This window comes from Herpailurus yagouaroundi, unplaced genomic scaffold, assembly GCF_014898765.1.
Source record: "Herpailurus yagouaroundi ecotype Mexico unplaced genomic scaffold, PumYag 163, whole genome shotgun sequence".
Taxonomy (NCBI): Eukaryota; Metazoa; Chordata; class Mammalia; order Carnivora; family Felidae; genus Herpailurus; species Herpailurus yagouaroundi.
Window position 1 is genome coordinate 1,235,682 of NW_024412404.1, and position 9,091 is coordinate 1,244,772.

A 9,091-nucleotide genomic window follows, 5' to 3' on the forward strand; every position below is an offset into this window, starting at 1 on the left:
GCACCGCCTCGCCGCCCTTCCTACCCTCTTCCGTGGGCCTCTCGTCTGCACTTGGCTCCGGGGACTCCGTTCTGCTAATCCTCTGGTGGTTTTCTGGGTTATTTAGGCAGGTGTAGGTGGAATCTAAGTGATCAACAGGACGCGCGGTGAGCCCAGCGTCCTCCTACGCCGCCATCTTCCCTCTCTCAGTATTTAAAATTTTAAAAGCTGATAATAAATGCAACAAGAATGACAATTTTTAAATATTATTATATGATAGGTTCTTAATGTTTGATTTTAAAGTTATACCTATGATATAGAAGAGGCATCAGCAAGTTACAGTTCTTGGTCCAAATTGAACACCTGCTGCCAGGTTTTGTAAGTAAAATTTTATTGGAACATAGGTATGCCCATTTGTTTAGATATTGTCTGTGGCTGCTTTCTTGCTAGAAAGGCGAGGTAGCTGTGACAATAGACCATATAGCTTACAAGCCTTAAAATACTTATTATCTGGTACTTTAGAGGAAACGTTTGCCAACTCCTAATGTAGAGTATTGAGAAAATAAATTAATCTTTCTTGGTAGGAATGAAAATATTGAAAGAAGAATTTCTGAAAAAAATTGTATAATCATTTAGATTTTATATGTTACTTGGGTCAGGCAGAGAGCAGTAGAAAGCTGGCTAGCTCTGTATGGAGTCAATCAAAATGGGTAGTGATCTATGCCATTGGGTCTGATAGGCAATGAAAGAAGCAAGCCCTAATTTTAAGTTAAAATCTAGTCCTCGTATAAGTAACTTTAGAAAGAAATACTAGTTATGCATTAATATTTCCAGGTACACTTAACAATTCTATCAATAGATTTTAGAGTGTCAAAGATAATGATGTGGACTTTGAGAAGTATGGATAGTTATGATGTGTACTACTACAACAGTTGTGTGTACATCATATTCTTCCTTGTAAACCAAATTCTCATTGAAAAATGTCAAGGTGTTACTCCTCTTTCTGTCTTTCATAGTCTAATGTAGTGCTTCTAAATCTGTATTTTGGTTTTTATTTTCAATATTCAATCTATCGCTGAATGATACTTTATAAAAATATAATAAAAGTAATTATTAGAAAAGTAAAATTTTAAAAGTCCAAAAAAAAGATTCAACAGATGTGAAAATCTCTGTCAAATTCCTATTAAAGTTTCCAAATGTTTAATCCTAATTTTTTTTTATCTCATCAGAGCCTGGTAAGTAGTTTACAGGCCATACTTTGAGTATAACAGCTTGAGGACAGTGCCATTCTATTCTTGTTCGATTAATTTTTAGGCCCTAAACTTAACCAGTTTGCTTCCTTTTGTTCTTTTATTTACATGTAATTTTTACTGTGTATTTGTACATGTACTCCAACATTAGGATCTGTGTTAAGAACAGAAAAAAAAAAGGATCCCAAAATGAATATAACTTGGATCCTGCATTTAAAGGATTCACTGGCATTTAGGGAGACAATAAATTTAAATAGATAAATATAATAACATGATGATACTATAATAGAGTGTAGAGGAGAAAGTAGGTAATTCTGTCTTGAGTGTCTCAGATGGCTTCACAGAGGAAGCAAAAAATTTTTTCTGGATATTAAAATAAAAATAAAAATTTTCCGGGAGAAGTGGAATAAGGGCATTTCTGATAGAGATAAGAGCATATATAAAGGTGTAAAATCATGTATGTTCTAGCAATATATAACATTTGATATTGATGGAAAAAAGAAGTGTTTGTTATGAGAAAATAAGCTGAAAACTAGTTAAGGCTACCTAGATTATGCCATGGTTAGGAGTTTGAATTTATCTTGTCTGAAATCTTAATAAATTTCAAAGCTTGTAATTTTTAGAGAACCTTTTTTTTTTTAACATTTTGCAGAACTCCAACAAGTAAAAGTAGCTTTTAATTATATATTTATCCTGTGATTTCAAATTTAACAGCATTTTCCCAATAAAGTCAATAAGTGGATATAGTAAGAAATGAAAATTAGCAATTATACATGGAAGTTGCTATTTTATATCGGCCTCAATATCCACTTATGTATTTTATTTTTATTGTATTATGTGTAGGAAATTCTACCTCATAGAAATAAGTAGTGACAAATGCTAATGTTTATAAACTCATTTTGCTTTCTCAGGATACTCTTCAAATCAATTGATCCAGACTAAATAGAAATAGTAAGTTGTTTTTTTTTTCAGAGTTGAATCAAAAAGTAAATAGTCCTTTTGGAGGGAGGTGATCGAATCTGTTCGTCAGTTCAGTTTTTCATTGTTCAGTGAGAAAATAATGTATCTTATACTATTCTGAAATATTTTTGGTAACATTTTTTTTAAAAAGCTTATACCTTTGTGCTGATCTCTTAAAATTTCAGGAGAGTTAAATTTATTTTACTTGCATGATTAATCTTAACTGTAAGGATCAGTTTCATTACTGACAATTCATCTGCATTTATAAGCTCGGTAACATTGTCACTATTATCAAATTGAGTTTCTTCAGCTTATTAAAGATCCCAATAATCAAATTAGTTTGCTCATTATATTTGAAAGATGTTTATCAAACTTTTTTTTCCTATATTTATTGAAGTATAGTTGATATACAATGTTACATTAGTTTCAGGTATACAACATAGTGATTCCAAGACTGTGTACTTTATGCTATGCTCACCACAAGTGTAGCTACCATCTGTCACTATTCAACGCTATTACAATACCACTGACTATATCTATGCTCTTTGCTGTAGGTTTCATCCCCATGACTTATTCATTCCATAACTGGAAACTTATACCTCCCACTTCCCTTTACCCATTTTACACATCCCTATACCCTATTCTCCTATGGCAACTATCAGTTCTCTGTATTTTGTTTCTGTTTTTTGTTTATTCATTTATTTTTTAATTCTGCATATAAGTGAAGTCATATTGTATTTGCCTTTCTTTGATTTATTTCACTGAGCATTAATTATATCCATGTTGTAGCAAATGGCAAGATCTCATTCTTTTTTATGGCTGAGTAATACTCCATTGTACAGGCTTCCATATCTTGGCTATTGTAAATAATGGTAAAATAAACATAGGTGTGCATATGTATATCTTTGTTAGTGCTTTTGATTTCCTTGGGTAAATAGCTAATAGTGGAATTTCTAGATTGTGTGGTGTTTCTATTTTTAATTTTTATTAAAGTGTTTTTAAATTAATAAAGTATTATTTCTTTTTTATTTTTAAAATTCATTTTTGTTTTATTTTGTTTTTTTAGATATAATTTATTGTCAAGTTAGCTAACATATGGAGTATACAGTGTGCTCTTGGCTTTGGGAGTAGATTCCCATGATTCATCACTTAACATACAACACCCAGTGCTCATCCCAACAAGTGCCCTCTTCCATGCCCCATCACCTATGCCCCCCCCCCCCCCCCATTCGTCAGTTTGTTCTCTTATTTAAGTGTCTCTTATGGTTTGGGGCGCCTTGGTGGCTCAGTCAGTTAAGCATCTGACTTTGAATATTGGCTTAGGTCATGATCTCACAGTTTCGTGACTTCAAGCCCCACCTCGGGCTCTGTCCTGACGTCGTGGAGCCTGTCTAGGATTCTCTCTCCTCACTCTCTGCCCCTCCCCCACTTATGCTCTCTGTCTCTCTCTCTCTCTCTCTCTCTCTCTCTCTCTCAATATAAATAAATAAACATTAAAAAAATTTTTTTAAAGTCTTATGGTTTGACTCCCTCTGAGTTTGTAACTAAATTTTTTTCTTTCCCTTCCCCCACGGTCTTCTGTTAAGTTTCTCAAATTCCATATATGAGTGAGAACATATGATATCTTTCTTTGACTGACTTACTTTATTTAGCATAATACCCTTCAGCTCCATCCATGTTGTTTTAAATGGCAAGATTTCATTTTTCTCATTGCCAAGTAGTATTCCATTTGTGTGTGTGTGTGTGTGTGTGTGTGTGTGTGTGTGTGTAATATACACATTCAAAGCAATCACAATCAAAATAGCACCAGCATTCTCCTCAGAGTATTTCTTGTTTCTTTTGAAACATATCTTTTTTCAAGATAGTCACCTAAGTTTGGTATGAAAGATAAATTTTGAAATTTTTTATTCATAGCATTATAATTAGCTCAGAAAGAAACTCCTTCAATTTAAACCATGGTCTATATGCGATTACTTAAAACTATTTTGAATTATCTTAATATCCAGTTCTTATTAATAAAAAATTACTACATAATAAAGTTGGCAATAGCTTTTACGGGAGCTACCATTCCTGAGATTTAAAAAATTTTATCTCTACTCCTTAATAGAGGTGTCTCAATATTTCTGACAATTTAGTTTATGATGTGTTAAAAACCCGATTTAGACATTAAAATTTTCTTCCCTATTGTGTGTTGTTTTAGCATTCTTAAATTTATCTGTTTGAGAAACTTCTACAAAAGTAAGTGGAAAGATCTGCCACATTCATATTCTCATTCAGTTAAATTGGAAGGATTTATCTCTGCATTTTCAGACATGTACCAATGTTTTATTCCAGTTTTTTGATAACAGTTTACTAATTTAACATATTTGTTACAATGTCAAAAATGCAAGATTTAATAAGCCTAAGTAAAAATCTGTTGGCTGTGATTAAACTGGAAGTGAGAGATATAAAAAAGGAGCTGTTGGTGATGACTAAATTTGCTAATTGGGAGATTTGATGTATTTTGATACCAGTAAATAAAGTAGTTTGTTAGTTGGAAGAAATGTGAAGTAGTAGCCTTAATAACAAGCTATTAAATAAAGCTTTTTCTGGACAACTTAGGTTGCCTGTGTAATACCTAGATGGAGATGACCAGAAGGCTGTTAGAAATGTCCATCTGTGTCTCATAGGCAGGGATTTTGAGGATAAAGGTGAAAGTTTGGTAGTCCTTTTCAAGATGGTTTTCTGTTCCTCCCATTTGTCCTTTATTAGGTTTTCTTTACTTCACCCTGTAGTCAATCTTTGGATCCATGTCAAATTGTTCAACTGCTCAGTAGAATAAGTAAATTTGAATGCTGGTGTCTTTTATGTGGGGTCTAAAAGGAGCATTTGAAAATTAATTACTTTTGATATAATTAAATTTGGCTTGGGTGTGGTTATTTCAGGCAGTTGACATGGAAGAAACACAATTGGCCTAAACTCTGTACTTGATAGATTTCCCCTTATTTTGACTGGAAAGGGAATAAGTATATGATTTTCTGTGTTTACTGTGGAAATATACTGGATTAATTTTTCCCTCTTTGGCAACATAGGCTTTAGTGCATAAAATAACTGTTGGGAATTCAAATTAGCAGAAAAATAATGACACTGGAGCCCAAAGATAAACTAAAATTTTCACTAAAGGTATTTCTAAGGCTTTCATACTGAATGTATATTTCTAAGATTTTCTTTTGACTTTGAATCCACTAATTTTAATGTTCTCTAGGGTTTTTATTGAATGGCTAGCCTAAATAGAACATGGTCTTTCTTACACTTAATTTTTTTTGGCTGATTCTTTGTGTTTAAACTTAGATAAGCCTGACATTTTAATAAATATAATTTTTCTATAACTTTTTCAAACTGTGATAGGCTGAGGGTTGAGAATATTTATATATTGTTCTTTTCTGTTACAATCCACTGTATCCAATATTAATTTCCATGAAGCTTGATATACCTTTTTTGGTTGTTTTTTTAGTGATTTAAAAAAAAAGAAAACATAATCACTAAAGAATGGTGGTTCTGGGATTTGCTGTTTATGCTACTTGTTTTGCTAAAAGCTTTCCTCATTTAAATTCCAGTTACACAGTTTACAGTGATAAAATTCAAGGTCAAAATAGTGATAAATATTCCAAAAACAATCTAACCACCTCTACCAGAATTTTTATTCTGCACCATGTATTTTAAAAGTGTATCTTCATCTGTATGAATATTTCTGAGAGCTTCACAAATATTTCAAAAGCTTCGTATGGTCAACAATGAACTTTTTCTTCACTGTACTTCTAATAATTAGAATATTTTTTCCAGTTTTTTGCCTGTATTATTAATACTTTACAACTTTAGCTATCTAACATACAAAATCCTCTTGGTTTCATTATAATGTATTAATATTTTAATGAAAATCTTAAATATATTTCCCTGGATACATGCATGATGCTATTTAGCACAAATAATGTATGTGTGTGTGTTTTATTCACTTATTTTCATTGCACTTTAAAACACAGAAATGCTATCCTTTAAGCCTGACATGAAATCTAAACTCACAAAACACATTAATCAAAGAATAATTATTTTCTCTACAATAGGGTTTCTCTGTCATTTCTCTAGTTTCTTATAATTGTTTCCTTCAGAAGAATTTGACAGAAAGGCAAAATGGCACTGAAATGTAATATAAACTAAATTGTCTTGAATCATGGTTTCTTAAATTATCTATGAAAATTTTATCTATGAAAGTATATATTAGACACTGGAAATTCAGATATTTTTAGCTTCATCTATTTGTAGGTAATTTCAAAGGTAGCTAAATTGTAATTGTGCTGACAAATTTCAAAAGCACTCAGAATGCTGTACTTGTATCATTTACCTAGGAGTTTGCAAAGCTTGTCCAGCTTTCTGTCAACATTTCTGTATTTCTTTTCTTTGAGCACACAAATCTCTTATGAAATGTTAAAAGCATTGTTTTTAATTTTTTTAATTTTTATTTTTTTTATTTTTTTTTAATGTTTATTTATTTTTGACAGAGAGACAGAGCATGAGCAGGGGAGGGGCAGAGAGAGAGGGAGACACAGAATCTGAAACAGGCTCCAGGCTCTGAGCGGTCAGCACAGAGCCCGACGCGGGGCTCGAACTCACACTCACAGACTGCGCGATCATGACCTGAGCCGAAGTCGGACGCTCAACCGACTGAGCCACCCAGGCGCCCCAAAAGCACTGTTTTTAAGTAAAACGTGACTCTTAAGAAAGCTAGGTGTGATAGTGTAAGAAAAGAGAAAGGAAAAAAAATTTTTACCCAGAATTGTTTTTGTCAGATTAAAATGTAGTTTGTAAAATGTTTGCACTAGGTAATGTTATTATACTAACAGTATAAGGTATCATAATTTATTTTGGTGCCAGAATTCATTTTAATTGCTTTTAAAATTTTTATTGTCTTGTATTATCACTGAGGGTCTGCACATGGCTGATTTTCATTTTTCTGTTGTACTGTACTACTTTTTGGGGGGGGGAAATTATGCACTTTACTTTTATAATGTAAGAACTTTCAAAAGTTTTATGTAAATACCATGGGTATATTGTGTATGAACCCCAGAGTAATAGAACTTATATTAATATTTATTTTTATCTCAGCTAAAATAAGAAAAAAATGCTTAATCTTATATATATATAGACAGAGATTAATTTCAGGTATATGAAACTGTCATGTATACTGAATGTGCTGGAGATACCTTTATATAATTGGTATATGGAATAGAGAAATGAAAAATATTAGTATTGGGTGCCTGGGTGACTCAGTCAGTTAACTGTCTGACTCTTAATTTTGGCTCAGGTCATGGTCTCACTGTGGGTTCAAACTCTGCCTTGGGCTCTGTGCTATGTTGGCATTGGGCCTGCTTGGAATTCTCTCCCCCCCTCTCTCTGCCCCTGTCCCACTCCTGCTCTCTCTCTCTCTCTCTCTCTCTCTCTCTCTCTTTCTCTTTCTCAAAATAAATGAATTAACTTAAAAAAATGAGTTGGGATGAGCACTGGGTATTGTATAGAAACCAATTTGACAATAAATTTCATATTAAAAATAATAATTAAAAGAAATGAAAAATATTAGTGTTTCGTAAGACACGGTGTACTTTTTCCATTCTGATATACGTATTCTATTGTGATATCTTTTCCTATGTGACACCCTTAAAACAAGATATCTAGATCAAATTCAGAGCTGGTTGTTTGAAGTGCTATATCACAAAATATTAAGCCAAGATTATCAAAGTAAAATCACATATTCATATATATCTTTTACTAATAAGTAAAATAAATTATTTTAAATTATATATTTTATGTTTTTATTTTTCCAGTATATAATGCTCATAACATATCAGTAAGGTTGTATGTATAATTTCTAAAGAGTTGACTGCAATTATATTATATACATTCTCAACATTTTTGTATATGGGGCACAAGATCAAAAAACTTTTAACAAATTTTTATTCTATTTTTACACATCTTGCTTTGTACAACAAGCCATATCTGTAATAAATGAATCCACCCAACATTCAGGGGTGGATATTATTATATCACATAATTATATACTCTTTATTTAATGTTTATTCATTTTTGAGTGACAGAGAGAGATAGAGCATGAATGGCGGCGGGGCAGAGAATGAGGGAGACACAGAATTCAAAGCAGGCTCCAGGCTCTGAGCTGTCAGCACAGAGCCGAACGTGGGGCTCAAACTGTGGACCATGAGAACATGACCTGAGTTGAAATCAGACATTTAACTGACTGAGCCACCCAGTCGTCCCTATATACTCTTTCTTTAGCATCAAAAACATTTCTGAAACATATTTTTTATTAAGATGTAATTGGCATAACACTATATTAGTTTCAGTTATTCAAGGTAATGATTTGATATTTGTATATATTGCAAAATGATGGCCATAGTAAGTCCAGTTAACATTCATCACCATACATAGTTATACATGTTTTTCTCCTGATGAGAAACTTCAAGATCCACACTCATGCTACTTTCAAATATGCAGTATAGTAGTATTAAGTATGGTCACCATGATGAACATTCTATTCCATGACTTACTCATTTTATAACTGGAAATGTATACTTTTTGACCCCCTTCACCCATTTTTCCACCCCACTCCATTCCACCCCACGGCCTCAGGAAACCACCAGCTCATTTTTTTTTTTTTTTTGATTATACATATGTCGTTTGTCTTTTTTCTGTCTGACTTATTTCACTAGTGTAATGCCCTTAAGGTCCATCCATGTTCTCACCAATGGCAAGATTTCATTATTTTTTTATGTCTGAGTAATTATTCATATATATATATACATATATATATCACATTTTGTTTATTTATTGGGTTGTTTCCATGTCTTAGCTGTCAT

The 9,091-nt window shown here is 32.4% G+C and overlaps 1 protein-coding gene across 3 annotated transcripts in view; it reads left to right on the forward strand.

Annotated features, from left to right (window-relative positions):
• Positions 1–9,091, forward strand: part of PHYHIPL (phytanoyl-CoA 2-hydroxylase interacting protein like) — a 93,673-nt gene that overhangs the window by 10,553 nt on the left and 74,029 nt on the right. The window contains exon 1 of one of the 3 annotated variants that reach the window (XM_040485077.1): positions 2,141–2,180. The exons of the other annotated variants lie outside the window; for them this stretch is intronic. The gene's annotated coding sequence lies outside the window, so the exon portion shown is untranslated. Of the gene's footprint in view, positions 1–2,140; positions 2,181–9,091 lie in introns of those variants that run through there. 3 annotated transcript variants of the gene reach the window in all.